This window comes from Buteo buteo, chromosome 3 (genome assembly GCF_964188355.1).
Source record: "Buteo buteo chromosome 3, bButBut1.hap1.1, whole genome shotgun sequence".
NCBI classification, from domain to species: Eukaryota; Metazoa; Chordata; class Aves; order Accipitriformes; family Accipitridae; genus Buteo; species Buteo buteo.
The window spans coordinates 4,344,861-4,360,426 of record NC_134173.1 but is presented as its reverse complement, the minus strand read 5'-3'; the positions used below and the strand labels follow the sequence as shown (position 1 = coordinate 4,360,426).

Here is a 15,566-nt window from a genome sequence, read left to right as displayed (position 1 = left end):
AGAGGTCCAAGAAGTTGATATTCAGGCATAAAAATTGGGTCACGTTTATAGACGGTGCTGTAATGAGGACTGAGCTTGGTCACAGTAGGGGTGCCAGGCAGTGCTATGTAAAACAAAAGCTTTGAAGGTGGCCTGAAAGAGTTGAAGACAAAAGCCTGGACTTCCAGGCTTCGTTCCAGGCACCTGTGTATATAGCAGAACAGCAGGACGAGATTTGCTTTCCAGGGGCATAAGCGAGGCCTTGCACAAACATCCAAGCCCCATCTTCTCCTTCCCAACTGTAGTTGCTGTCGTTCTGTCTGAGCGTGCAGGCTGCCAGCAGTGCTGCAGAGCAGGCTGGTAAACACAATCACGTTTGCCCTTAGTGATTGTTTTAGGCTGATGCGTGCTATGCAGTATGTGTTTCTTCTCGCTTCAGATGACAGCGTCCCGGTGCACGCTCAAGATGGTGACCTGAGTTTGAAATTAGCAGGGGCACTGGGAATTGCAGGGGAGTCGTGTCCCCTGACAAAGCCAAATCTGCTTTGCTGTATGCTCAAAGCGTTGATCTTGTCTTAGTCAGCCTTTTTTCATTCCCAGGGCTGGGTCCCATCTCTTTCCCACGCACATGCTGTGTGCTCAGCTCCCAGGCATGCCCAATTAAAGAGAAAGCATACCTTATCATAGGAACACTTTTACTGAGAGGAGCATCTTTAATGCTGCTGCAGAGTGGATGTTGCATGTGAATCATGCAGAGAATTAACGTGCTGCATCAATGAAAGTTTTTAAATAGCACTTAGCCAGGCATTTTCTTATCTGTACCCATTTTTATCAATCGGTTTACTAAAAACAAAATCACAAGGCCCATGTGTATTGCAGCAATATTAAGTACAGTGCAATTTTACACGGTACCAAATGCTTTACAATCCCAGAAGGCCTACAACTCCTTGGAAAATAGCAATAATGGCAATGTAAACGGCAAGAGTGTCTGCAGGGGATGAGTAATAGAATTAAGGGTGTGGGAAGGGCTGTGGAGTTGCAAGGCTGCCTTCTCCCCACTCCTTGAGTGGCTGTCCACACCCAGCCCTGCTGCAAATTAAGAGGTGGTGTTCTGGTGAATAAGTGCAATATCTGTCTCACTAGGTTCCTGTTACACACTTAAATGGGTGGTTGCTTTGTGATCCAGACAAGGGTTCACCTGAAGAAGTGCAAATTGCAGTTGCTAGTCTGGCTTGGTGTGACATGGCTCTTCCTGCTGTTCATTTTGAACCTGGCTTGAGGTGAACACAGTTTCCCTCGCTAGTACTGCAAGGTCTCTTTTTTATATGCTGCCTCGCTAATAAGAAAATTAAATACAGCTCAGCAATAACCCTGCGTGCTCTTTGATGTGAGCAGTCACGCACCTGCCTGTTAGTAACAGTGAACTGGAAAGGCTCCTAGTACTTTTCTCCCTCCTGAATTAGGGAAGAAGACCTCAGGCTCCTATCCCAGGTTTATGAGGTGGGATTTTGGTTTTGTTGTTTGGGGTTTTTTTCCCCACCCTTTGACTGGATGAAAATTGAACACTAACAATAGTTTTCTCATCATGCAGAGGGGATTACTCCAGTGTGAAGCTGTTGAGGGATATGAAGGGTGGTGGGTGCCTCATGATTAGGATAATTTAAGATTTTATTTTTTTTTTCCTTAATGAAGGCAGAAAGCGATGAGAGAAGAAAATGTTTGGAAAACCAGCAGAAGGATCTTTAGCATGAGTTAGGATAAAGCAGAGTAGAGAGAGCGAGGCCCCCGGCAGCCACGCTCTGCCCCTGCGCAGCCTGCATCCGTGAGCCGTGGGGGTCGTGGGAGGGCTCTGCAGTGCTGGTGGCTCTGCTGTGGGCTGCGAGGTGTGACATCAGCCGCCGGGACAGCAAGGACCGACCTGAAATGGAGGAGGATGGCCTACCGTCATGAACGTCAGTGATGTCTATGTGGAAGTGCAGGGACAGCTGATGGAGAAGATCCACAGGCAGAAACGGTTGGGGCAGCACACGCTTTGTCAGATCTGCTCCCTGCCCCAGCCCCAGGAGTGGCTTCCTAGCGAGTCGAGAGTTGTGCCAGCTCCCTTCCTACCGGTACTGGTGAACTGGCCCAGCGGAGTGGCTGGCTGTGGTGGGACGGCCTCCGACTGCCACGTCCAGGCTGTGTGCGAGCAAACGCCTTGGATGCTTTCGGACCAAATGCATGGGTACTCTTCTGCTCCATCAGAAGGAAAAGGCCAGTCTCTGCGACTGTGAGTTTATTCTGTTCCAAGCTTTGTCGTTAAATCTCTCTCAGTATCTAATTTACATCCCACTTGGCTGTTTAGCTTTTAATATTCCTACTATTCTTACTTCTGTACTACCAGAAAAATGGGCAGGTTAAAAATGACATTTTCTGTGGCTTCAGTCATTGGCCATATTGCAGTTTATAGGATTATTAGGTGTCTAAAATGGTGCGCAAGAATATGCATAATCCCTTTGTATACCACAGAATTAAAATGAAGGTTTTAAAATTCTTACATAACCTCTTTCTGCATTTTTTTCATATGTACAAAGTGAGGATAACTTTTTAACTAGATGACAGGTTGAACTCAATGTAGGAAGTTGTGGCAGTTGAGAAGTATCTCCTAGCGATGGTTACATAGTAATTTGTACCATTACAATTTCCTGGCAATACAGACAACTTTCCTGTTAATTTATCCATCTTCAGCAGCATTGCACAGATGCAATTTGTGCTATAATTTGTAAGTTTGTAACTCTTTAAAAAGACTTACGTTTTACTTAAAAAAAAAAAAAAGCAGCTTTTTTTTTCTTCTTTCTTTTTAGTTGTGTATGTGTCTACTGGGTGTCATTTGCATTTTTATAGAGGCTCTGGAAAAAGAAAGGATTGAAGTTCTTAGCTTCACCGCTCTATCAGGTAAAAAGCAATGGTTTCCTGCAGGGTAGCTTGTGAGGTCTGGTGGCATTTTGTACATTATTCTTTAAAAGTACTTGGAGGCTTTGATGACTTTTCAGAGCCTGCAGTGTGAACTCTTGTGATTTGCATTTGTTCCCTGCAATTTGCAGCTGCAGGCACTGCACTAGCTTTGTTTAAATATAATGCCGAATGCCTTTAAAATAGGTATTTGAACTTTGGATTAAGGAGACTACTTTTGTAATATTAAAGGCCTTTTTACTGCACACATCAAATATCTAACTTGCAATGCAATCTTCCTGTTAGAAGTTTTGAAAAAGCCATTTCTATGTTCTTAGTAACACAAAAAGAGAGGCAGGGTCTTTAGAAATGCCTTTTGTGCCATTTTCTTAGTAGCCTCTCCTTCTCGAAGTTTATTTTAAAATGTGATGCATTTGACACATCAGAAATGAGCAGTAGGAGAAGAGTCAAAGTGCTGTTCTGTTTGCAGTTTAGTTGTACTTTATTTGAATTTTTTGCTACTAACTCAGTAAAGTTATGTTGACAGCACACTTGCCATTTATCAGTGTTGTGTGGACTTCTGACCAAAAATTGTATGCATGCTGTGTCTGGAAGGTTTAACCAAAATACTGTGTAGGCAAGAGAAATCTAACCCAAAAGGTTATGTTAAATGCAGATTTCACTATGGTAAAATAGAGTTCTACACTGGAAAAAAAATTGACACGTAGTATTTGACTTTGATTTTAAACATTATTCTGTTTGCATACACTGTGAAAGAAAGAAACTGGCCACTGTGCAGTTAATGGAACCCTGTATTCTCTATATCCTGGATAATTATTTATTATGCCATACTTAACATATTTACCCACTGTCTCAGAAGATTTATGAATTAATTTATCATATTAGATTTAATCTTATCTTTTTGAAAAAGAAAATGGGTTAAGAATTTCCTTATTTAGTTTGCATTCAGATTCTGATGAATGTTTTCTGCAGTTATTCATGTGAACAAGTTCTTGATTTCTGAAATGCTCAGCTGAGAAAGATAAAAATGTCATGGTACTCATTTGCATAATCTTTAATGCAGTAACCACCTTGAAAATGCTGTAGATTTGTAGACTGAAAAAAATGTGGATTAGCTGAGTAAGTAATCTGATTTATGAAGATAAGATCTTGGTGGGCTGGGAAATAGTTTGCAAGCAATCTGGAGACTGAGCATGGTCATATAATTAATTTATTAATAATTCTAAATAAAGAATAAATTCACAGAAATAAAAATGTCCCATTGAATTCATTAACAGAACAGGGGTTGAAGTCACTGAATAAATTGCTCACAGGGATTATTAGCTCATGCATCTCTGCTTGTTAGAACAAGTCTTCTAGTGCTATAGCACTTTTAGTTCTATAGTAATTTTGCATTTGCCTGTAGATTAAGGCTGTGATATTTTTATTGCAATTAGGATATAAATTTGAGTAAGTTAATACTGCCAACAGTATCTCTAAGTGTTAGTGGGCCATCTGTGAATGTTATCTGCTTTGCTCACTATTATTTTCTTGATGCAAAAAAACCCAAAAGATGAAGATGCAGAGTGCAACCAATACGTGTCATCTGCTTGATAACATCTTGACTTTGGTGGTTATTTGTCAGTCGCACTTTTTTTTTTTTTTTAAATGCAAACTAGGAATTCAAGTACTAGATAAACTACTCCGGTGGGTGCTGAGCTAGTCAGACTCCACCCAGGGTCTTAGCCAAGGTCTCTGCTCTGCTGAGTTGCTACTGTGCAAACCAGATGATGGGATAGACAAAAAAAAAATCCAAACAACTGACTAAATTTGCAGATGATACCAAGCCAAGAGGAGACTGTAGTTGGAGCATAAGATTAGAATATAGAGAAAAGGTTTGTTTGTTTGTGTTTTTTTAAAAAAAATGTGTATAAATAAACCACCACAGACAAACACAAATTCATACTTTATTTCTACAGCCAGTGATTTTTAAGAGCCTTGTCTGCTGATCCTGGGAAATCCCTAGAGTCCATGTGAGGTGACCAAGAGAAGCAAATCGATACTGCTCAGCATCAGTGTAATTTTTGTGATGTTTCTAAAAAAGATCATCTCTTGTTGAATAAAAAGTGTTCTACAAGAGAGAGAAACCTGAAAACAATTGGAACTACATTAAGTCACAGGCTGGGGTCAAAATGAGTAGATAACAGTTGCAGTAGAAGGCGTCGCAGAGCCTGGGTGAATTATGAGCTGGGTGTGAATCAGCGGTATTGCAGCGTGCGCCTTGAAACGTACACGTCACACAGGCAGGAAGCCTGCAAGGCACACGCTGTAATCCTTTAACTTGTCAAAGCTTTGGTTAAGCTCAATTTGAATGCTATGTCTAGCTTTGGGCATTACACTTCTGGACTCTCTCCAAATCTTTCTTGTCTTTCTTGAAGAGAATAAGAGGATGCTCTGAGGTCTAGGAAGCGTCATCTGTGAAGAGCGATTGAGAATTTGGGTTACATGTGTGTCATAAGGAGGAGAAGGGGGCTGGAGGAGATTTCTGCAGAAAAGGAAGAACTGTTCTCTGTGCCCATTGTAGATGGACTCAATTTACCGAGCAATATAGGCCATTCTTTATACACTAACCATACTCCACACGTGGTTTTTTTTTGTGTGTGTGCTAGTAATGATCCTACTAGAAGAATCTGTTTTGTTACTTTCTGTGATGCGCTCAAGTGGGTAATATGTAGAAGAATTTTGGTATTTGGGGGTTGGTGTTTGTCTTTTTTCTTTCAATGATTAGTTGACTACAATTTGAGAGGGCTTGGGTTTTCTTTCTAGGTTTTGGTAGATGAGTCCAAGGATATGAAAGGCATATGCAAGGCGGGAGGGACCATCTCTGTATCTGTAACAATGAAGAAATAAAGGGATTAACTTTGCAGCAAGGAAGATTCAGGTTATATTACAAAGAGCTTTTTTCAGAGAAGGCCAGCTTTGCACTAGAATAGCTTGCTTTTGAAGGTTTTTGAAAAACAGGTTAGACATCTGCCACAAAAAGTCACACACAACTGATTCTACCAAGAGACAGGAGAGTAGATTAGATGACCTCTCAAGAATTTTTCCAGTTCTGTGTTCTCTGATTCTGTCAATTCCATCATTATTCGTAAAAGGCATGTGCTTTCACACAGAGAAGTGAGAATGTGAGGCTGGCTGTATGGGGTCAGACTGTTTAACCCAGTACACCATCCTCAGTGGGAGCTGAAAGCAAATGTGCAGGGAAGACTGTACAAACGGGGAAACTGCACAGGACGATACTTGTTCTGTAGATGGTTTCTGTCTATTTAGTAGCTCTTGGTAAATTCCAGTTCTATGAATTTGTCCGGTGCAGCTTGAACAAGCCTGAGCTGCTAGTGTTCATGGTATCCCACAACCAGAACTACTTGCTGCTGAATCACGTGTGTGAAGACCCACCTCTTTCTCTTGGTTTTTAACCTGATTCTCTTCTAGCTTCATTTGGTGCTTTTTGGCTCTTGTTTTTTGAAGAAACATTAAACACCCACCCTCTCCATTGCCACTAAAGACTTTATAGACCTTGACCTTATTCAGTCTTAAACATTTCTGTTTCTAGAATCAAGAGTTCTAGCTTACTTAGCTATTTCTTATATGGAAGAGGATGCTTGGATTCTCCTTGTTGCCTTGTTTGGAACATCTTCAGCTCTACAACCTTTCAGATGGAGAGAAAAAACTGCATACAGTATTTAAGATGCAGGTTCTCTATAGGTAGCAAAGAGATGTTCTGTTTTATTCTCAATTCCTTTTCGAATAAGTGATTTTCTTTTTTTGATTGTTGTTGAACCCTAAGCTTATGTTTCCATAAGCTGTCTGTCCTGACCTCAAGGTCTCTCTTCCGGAGTAATACTGGTCGACTCACTGTGTATTTGAAATTTGGACAGCTTTATTCTCCTGTGTATCTTTTTATGTTTATCTATATTGAATTTCCTGTGCTGGTTTATTGCCTAATTACTAAGTCACATAAGGTCTGTATGTAGTTCTTTATTATGAGCCCTCACCTTCACTACCCTAAATAATGAAGTAGCATTAGCAACTTCTTTTGCCACCTTGCTACACCCCTTTTCTAGCTTGCTTATAAGTACAGTGAGTAACACAAGTCCTAGGACAGATCTCTGTGAGGACTATTTACTTCCTTAACTCTTTTAGGTGATTATATTCTATTTTTTGACAAGTTCTCTGTCTGTGCAAGAACCTTCTTTTTTTTTTTTCTTTCTTTTTTTTTTTTTTTCTTTCTTTTTTTTTTTTTTTTTTCCCGGTAGGTGCTTGGGTTCCTTAAGCCTTCTGGAAATCCAGAGAGGTTGTATCAACTGGATTTCCACTGTCCATGTGCTTGCGGGCATAAAAATACAACAGTAGTAGCAAACAATGTGATTCTCGTGTAAAAGAGAAACTATTCTTTTCACCAAATACAAATTTGTTAGTTAAGTCACGCTATTACATTCCTAGTTCTAACGCATAGACTTGCTGTGCTTTTTAATGCTCAGAATACAATGATTTCATCATCTGTGTCTTCATTTTTGGAATACTGGAATTATAAATGGATGCATTTTACCGCTTGAAGAAAGATTTTGATGAAGAACATTGTTAACTGTGTGCTGTTGAGTCTGTCATGTTATACAGTAAAAAATTTGCAAGTCCATTTGAATCTTTTCAATAGGCATGATTAGTATATAAACAAACTAGATTTTTTTTCAGCACTTTTTAATATTCTGTTATTGCTGAGATTATTGACAAAAAATAGGTGTGTCAGCCTGTCATAGTGTCTTTTTTATTTCCTAGTTTGTAGTTGAATATGGCTCAGCAAACTTGAGTGAGAGGAAAAAGAAAAAGTCGCTTCAAGTCAGGGTTATGCTCTCCTGGTCACATCCGTTGCTCGGAGTTTGGCGAAAGGGCTGAGTTTACTTGCTTGCATTAGACAGATATATACAGCCCTTTGCAAATGAGGAATTTTTGCTAATTATTTCATTGTATGAGCAAGCTAAGATCTCTGCTCCTTTAATGGAGAGGAGCCCGTCATTAAAAATGTAATGCACGTTTTCGAGTAATTAAAAATGGTGCATCTGAATACTTTTCAAGGTTTTTCCCTTCCCCCAATTCCTTCCTTCCTCCAACACGCTTCTGGCGTGGGGGTGTGTTGTTTCCTGTAGCAAATATTAAGGGCTGATATGAATAGAAGATATTGTCTTGATCACCTTTCATCTTTTATGATTGAAAGCAAATGTTTTCTGCATGATTTTGAATTTAAAAAAACCCTGCAACTATCATTCAAATTCCTCTCTTGAAAGGTTCCAAGGAATCTGTCTTCTCCAGCTAAAGATCTGAGAATGCATATAATTATACCTAATAATTTCACCACTGTCAGATTAGATTGATTTTTAGTCACTTTTGTGCAGATTAGATTCAACTCAGGTGCTCAAAGAGAAAGAAGGTGCGTTAATCTGCAGTGACATTCTGTCTCTCCCAATTAGTGAGTTCTAAGAGATGTTAGGTACTGCAAGTTTGATGGTGTGAAGCATTTTTGTTCTCCCATGGATTTAGTAAAGTTAAGGAGGTTTTAGGCCTTCAAATACAACCATCAGCAACTTAAGGGTTGGGCCTACAAAAAAAAAAGAAGTGAGAAAAATTAATGGAAATAAAGAATATTCCAGACAGATTTAAAGGCTGGGGACAAACGATGGTGGTTGAATTGAGATTTTGAGGGAGACTTTTTTAAAAATTATATCTCTGTAATATAAGCCTCTAGTGTATGCATCTTTGTGCAATCAAAATCTGTCTTTCAAAATTTTGGTTAGCATATTGACATTTAGAATGTGTGTAAGTCTGCATGTAGTGGTTTCTCTAATGCTGCATAACCTTGTTATCTGGCATGTATGTGTTTCTGTGTAGTGTTGAAGGTCACGCACTAATTTCTTCGAACTGCATGTGGTCAGACCATAATTTTAATTATTTTCAAAGCAGTAGTACATTAGCATTACAGAAGTGAACAGTGAAGGACAAAGTACTGAAAAATGAAGTGCAAATAAATGACATTGCAATGTGTGCATCTCTTCTGATTTGGCAGAATTAATGCTGGCAAGGCTTTGCTGTATCTCAAAGTATATGTTTATTGCTTAATTATCTCAGTTACTGAATATGCTCATTGCATAATCTGGGGAAGCAGTAATTGAGTCCATTACTGTAGATAAACAATTGCCAATTTATAGTACTTCAGAAAAAAAATCTTGACTGTAAACAGATGTTACAAAATCTAAAATATTGATGCTATCTTACTTTTACCATGATGAAATTGTAAGTGATTTTCTTAATGTGCATTCTGCCAATGCTTGTTGAAAATTGCCAATAGTTTCTTTTTATTTCTTGGAGAAAGGAGTCTACTCCAATTATATTAAAATATTTTTTTCCTTTTCACACTTGCCTTAATTTTTGGATGAGCTATTCTTTTGTTTGTTTGTTTGTTTAATGTTGGTATTAGCTAATGTCAAGAAGCCAGTTCTTTTTAATAACTTAAGAAGATTGGCTTTTGATTAAATGAGAGCAATATGGGATGTAATTGTAACTGATGGAGCAATGATGATCTCGTAGGCGTGTAGGCAGTTTTCAGTCTCCTACTTAAAAAGATATAATAAGTTCATCCTATTTCAGGAATGTTTGCATAAATCCCAATTTAGTGTTAAAACAAACGAAAAGGCCAACCTGGTAGGAACTCAGTATCAGAAACTAGTTTGAACAGCATGGTGAGATGTAGGGTTTTTCCTGCAGATCATAATCCCTTGTAAATTTTAGGTTTAATTCCTTATATCTTGCCAGATAATCCCAAAGCAGTGGTCAATATCCGGTTTCCCACTTCCATAAAACTCTGATTGTTTAAAATTGTACCATAGGTTGGAAAGAGGGAATTTTGCTACACCTGAAACAATCCATATAAGAACTAGGTTTGGTTGGGTGTGGCTGTTTTTTTTGTTTTGTTTGGTTTGGTTTTTTTTCCTTTGGTGATTATGAATTATCCAGTGCTTTAAAATATGTAACTACAAGACGCAATTCCTGCATCGGCAGGGACTCCATAGTCTTTTCTGAATGATTTCTGTTCGGATGAAGCAAGCCCTGGGCTGATTCCTCTGGGAAGCAGAGGAAAACTCTCCATTGACCATAGCAGGAGCTAGGATTCCTCCGGAAAGAGGAGTTACTTCATATACTCAGGAAGATTATATGACTCTAAAATTGGAACTGGGACCTCTACTGTCTTATGAGAATGAAGTTGCAACCCGTATGAAAGACTTTCTGTCTTCTAACCGCCCCATTGCTTTGTTAGCTTACGTATTCTCATATTATAATATATGCTATATAGCAGTGATAGATTGGCTTTTAATATCTATAAAAATATAGAGAGATTTTAATATTTATTTATGTAACTGGAAGTCACATACGCAGACAGGCATACATATATATTTAATGATAAAACTTCTATATACATACATAGAAGTGTGTGTGTGAGTGAGTGTATGTAAAAAGCACTTCAGAGGGCTCTCCTACTATCATTAAAGTTTTGCCATTGAGTATAGTAAGAGCGAGTACATGCCTCCTGTTATGCAGAATTATTCTCCCAGTCTCGGGGGGCAATTTTGTATCTTATGTCTGCAAAATGAAACTGATCTCACAAATACTTAGCCCAGAAGTGTTCATTTAATTTTGGCAGTAGTCCCACTGAATTTAATGAGCCCTTAGATGGTAAATTCTTTGGGGCTTTTATTTTCCTTTGTGCCTTATTCAGTGGTAAGCACAATCTCCATTAGCTTTTACATTAACAGCTACTGTTACTTACAGCAAAATGCTTTTAGGTTTTGGCTTGAGAATGCTAATTCAAACACATGGGCACAAAAACTCTGAGGCGAAAGACAACAATTAAATTAGAATTATTCCAAAATTACATTTGAAGAATCTGAGTTGCCTTTGTGAAATTTCAAAAGCTACATTTTTGAGTGCTGCTGCAGGGGTCTTCTGATTTGGCCTTAATTGGAAAAAGAGTCTTACAGCCATTGGGATTTTCGAGAGGGGAAGGATTGTAGACCTCAGTTGGTAAACACTCCAACCTGCTGATGAACGTTGATAGTCAAGGCAACTCTGGCTTCTATGGAGCTGGGAGTAAGTGTAGAAAACCACAGCTTTCGTTAACTCCGATGCTGACAGCCAAAGGTATCCGACTGTTACCCATTGGGGTCCTCTGAAATCCATTCCAGTTAACAGCATTCTTCCAACTGTCTGCACCAGCTCTGGATGAGCCTTCTCTTCTGCATGCTTCCCAAATCACATGCCTAAAATAAGCTTCCTGCAGGCTGGATTTGCTCAGTAGAATTGATGTGGTCTGACTATATATTTATTAATAAGCTAAATGTAAAGCACAAGCTCATTTTAGATAATTGACACATCTTTTTTTTTTCTCCCCCCCCCCCCCCCATCCCCATCCCAGATGGTTTCAATCTTCAGTTTCAGAGCAGAGGGTAATTTAACCTTGCCAGCAGAGAATTTCTAAACTTTGTAAGTTTGTAAACTTTGCAAGCTTTTTGATTTAGTTAGAACATCATTTCTGTTCTGGTGGTGTAAAACAATGTCCCACACTGACCAGAGCTCAGTATGAGGCTTACACGCACGACTGTATTCCTTTAGCAGCATGCTTTGAAAGTATTCATGGGAAATTGTCCATGGTTTCTTAGGTATTTTTATCTTGAGGGTTACTCTGCTAGCATCTGTTTATTTTCTCTCTTGAGAAAAGAAAGGGGTAGGAAGTGGGAGGAAGAGGGAGCAGTAATAAATACAAATGTAGGCAATAAAACCGAACTAGTCTGTCATTGCTATGAGAAAATTAGGTGAGATGAGTCGACTTGTGTATTGGTTTTCTTTTTAAAACTGTTTGAAAGGCACATTATCTACTGCATTGGTTTTCATGTTAAAAAATGGTATTCTCACTCAGCAGTGCTGTCAAGAAGTACAATGTGTCCCACCTCATTAAGTACCATCTTTTTCTTCTCCATCTGTCTAGAACAGCAGGAAAACTAGTTTTCAAATAGAAAAATAATCAGGTTAGTACATTTCTTTACCTCTGTATCTGTATTCATCTAAAAATTCAATCAAATTTCCAGGGAAGTGCCTCAGGAACAACAATCCTAATAAAGGCGCCATTCAGAATATCAGGGTTAGTTGTTTGGGATGTAGCAAGGTGAGCAACTAAGAGAGCCCAAACAAAAAAAATACATTGGACACGTGAGGGAAGGAAAATCTGCCTATTTAATAGAAATATAAACTGTGGTTGATTGACAGCATAGCTAGAAGAAATTTAGAAAGGGAGACATTTCCTCCTCTGTTTGAATATGTGACCAAGAGTTCATCGCTGTTTGGGTGTTAGCAGCAGCACAGCACTTCGTGCCTAAAAACCATGGGTTTTATGGAAGTAAATAACTGTGCCGTATACAAGAGAGATGCCCTGGAGGTTATTTGATTCATTACAGACAGCAGTGTTCATATTAAGGGCCTGAGCCACCATAACAAAAGTGCAAGACTTGCCACTTGCTTAGCTGAGTAGACAGCAGCAAACTGCAGATGCTGGCTTTACTGCTGGAACCAAGAGAAAAACAACTCCAAAAGTCGGGAAGAAAAGGCAACAGCAAAAACAGTTTTCGGGTAATTGCTTTCATCGCCATTCAGCTTTTGGGACTGCCAGCGTTCTTCAGGTTAAAGTGGTTCTCCTCGTGGGACTCGTATCAATGCCGTCTCCTTATTCTTTACAGCAGCCGCTCGGAGGTCCTGCAAGAAATCAATTTTAAGCCTGCATTGTCTTTCTGAAGAATACTCCGAAAGACCAAATGAGGGGCTCTGATTAAACCTTTTGCTTTTCAGAGCCCTCAGATCATACTAGTACTGTTCAACTAGTTGGAGAAGTGATACTGAACGAATAAAACAGTGTTAGCCTCAAAAAGTCACTCCTTTGCAAAGTCAGAGAGCGTGGCTATGGGCAGAAGTTGGCTGCACGCAAGGCTGAAGTCCCACTTCAAAGGTTGGGTAGAAAATTGTATTTTGCAGCTGAGGTAATACCAGAGGATGTGTAACTGTGTGAATGATTATTGTTTGCAAAATAAAAAACCGGTTTTAAAAAGTAAATAAATACAGGTTTAGAAAAAAAGCAAATAGTCTAGCATAATTTATTCCCTGGATCCTAAAATATTTACATCTTTGGTTCTGTTGTAGACACAAAAGGTAAAGGACCCCAGTGTGTAACAAAAGAAATAAGCATGCAAATCAATTTCAGACAACAGCTATCAGTTACCAATTTGTCATTATGTGATGTTTAACAATCTAAGAGTAATGAAAGGAATTTTCTGGGAGAATAATTTACTGTGTTCTGGGCTATGTGTGTGCTAAGGATGATGTCATACCCAGAAAGAATAACTGTGCAGACCATAAATAGTCTTTTAGCTAGAGAGATTTAACACGTACTTTGCAAGACAGGAGTGTATCTTCGAAGAAATCACTTTTCTCCTTATCTGAAGCCTTCTCTTTATCCAAAGAAGGATATTTCAAATCATAAAGGCTGTTATACTGTTAAAACTACGCTAAACAGTGATATGCTGTAGTGAAAAGTGAGATGCGTGTAAGTAAATAGGAGCATGACTTAATAAAAGAGCACAGGAATGGGAGGGGAGGTAGGACCTTGAATCCTTTTGGCACTATGTCATTGACTTGCTTTGCAACCTGAGGCAAGACCCCAGTTTGCCTCCCTAAAAGCAGGGGTAACCTTACTTGCATTACGGGGTCACGTGAAGTTTAGTTTCTCCTGGCCTCGGTGTAAGTGTAGCTCTTTGTCTAACAGGAATGGGACAGACAGTTGCATCAGCAAAAGCTGTGAGAACCTCGGGTTAAAAAAACGCGGTGGATGTACAACACCTTCACTCGCCTAAGACTTGCGCTAACCGAAGTGCCGGTGTTCCCAATATTTAATACTACTCAGATCTGGCGTACGTTCTGGTGAGTAGACAAAAAGCAAGACTTTGTTTAGATGCAAAGGTGCAACTTGAAAACAGTATTTTGGAAATGACGATATTGTGCTTACTCTTGACGCTGATGGAAGCGATTAGCCCCAGAATTAGTACAGGGCAACTGGAATGCAGTTTACAACCCCGAGCAGGTACTCTATCACCTTCCATGCCCACTGCCACGCGCTGCATCTTGCTGTTGCCTTCATCAGCCTGGCAGGTTCACAGAAAGGTTCTCAGACTTTGGAAGGGTTTGAAAAGGAAACGTCACATTCCTGCGCTGTCTTTGACTTTCTTCCATTGTCTCTTTTCCATAGCAAGCTTCAAGATCCCACGGGGACTTGTGGTATTTGGGCATTGTATTAAGCACTTTATCTAAGCTCTCTGGAAATACCTACTTACTGAGCTCTACTCACACACATCTGCTGCTCGCTTACACTGGAAAGCTCGTAGACTTTTCCTTTTTGCATTATGGGAAACCATCTCAAAAATGGCACTCTGGAGAGTGAAACCTTTTTTTAGAAAAGACTGGAGGAAGTGAAAGCTATGAAAATAGATTCTTATAAAATTAAATACATTAATTTAATGCTGCTGTGCTGGTTCTAGACTATATGCACCATCTTTTTCTCATCTCCTCCTAAGTGTATAGCTCATTGCTTGCACAGTCTCTGTGCTTGTTATGTTTGATGAAGTAATCTTTCTGTACTGTCTACCTGTGCTAGGATTTCGGAGCATATATCCAAAAAATAGTGATGTGGCTTATTTTTCATTTAAAAACAGAATATTTGGGTGGGGCTGGGGGAAAGGGAGGGGAGGTTTCTGTGGCTGTATTGCATAATAGGGATGAAAACATCGTCTTTCTCCTGCATCCATAAGATTACTCTCCAGGTAGAATTATTTGCGCTGCGTAAAGGAGGAGTTAAAAAATGCAGGCAAGCCCCAAGGTGGGAGGGAGAAGTAGATCAACAGTTCAGGCAGGTCTGCCTTATTTTGTCCATTCCAAGCAGCGCTGCTTTGGCTCTGGCAGCTGCTGTAGCTCTAGGGCTGAAACAGCAGCTGCCAAGTACTACCTTGAGGCGCTGGATTGTTTTTTTTCTCTAATCCCTCCATGCTGGGCTCGTGCTCAGCCACCGTGTGCTCGGTTCTGGTGCAAGATTTAGGAATCAGGCAGTAAGCATTAAAACAGCTCCACATGGAGTGATTTTTATCCACCTTGTCTAAAATCAGTGCAACCCTGGAAGGAAGGCAGTGTATGTCCTAGCATCAAAGATCATTGCCACACAGCAAGACAAAAGAAAACCTGTTAGAATGCCCTTACTACTCAAATGTATCCTGAATAAAACATTTTATACTTGCTTATACTTTGAGATTGTGGGGTAGAAGGATTTAAGAATAAGAACGGAGCTGTAAGAATGTTAGATGATTTCCTAATACTTGAAAATTGTTAACAAAGAAGTCTGAGTGATGGATTATTGACTGGTTTCAAAGAAAAGCCTCTTTATAATTTGGATAAATTATCTGACCCCACACACGTCATCCACTGATTCCAGAAATCAAAACCCTAGGGAAAGTATGTGA

General features: G+C 39.5%; 1 protein-coding gene across 1 annotated transcript in view; it reads left to right on the top strand.

Annotated features, from left to right (window-relative positions):
- Positions 1-2,232: 2,232 nt before the first annotated feature.
- Positions 2,233-15,566, top strand: part of GALNT1 (polypeptide N-acetylgalactosaminyltransferase 1) — a 109,905-nt gene continuing 96,571 nt past the window's right edge. Inside the window, exon 1 of the mRNA XM_075022712.1 lies at positions 2,233-2,248. The gene's annotated coding sequence lies outside the window, so the exon portion shown is untranslated. The remainder of the gene's footprint in view (positions 2,249-15,566) is intronic.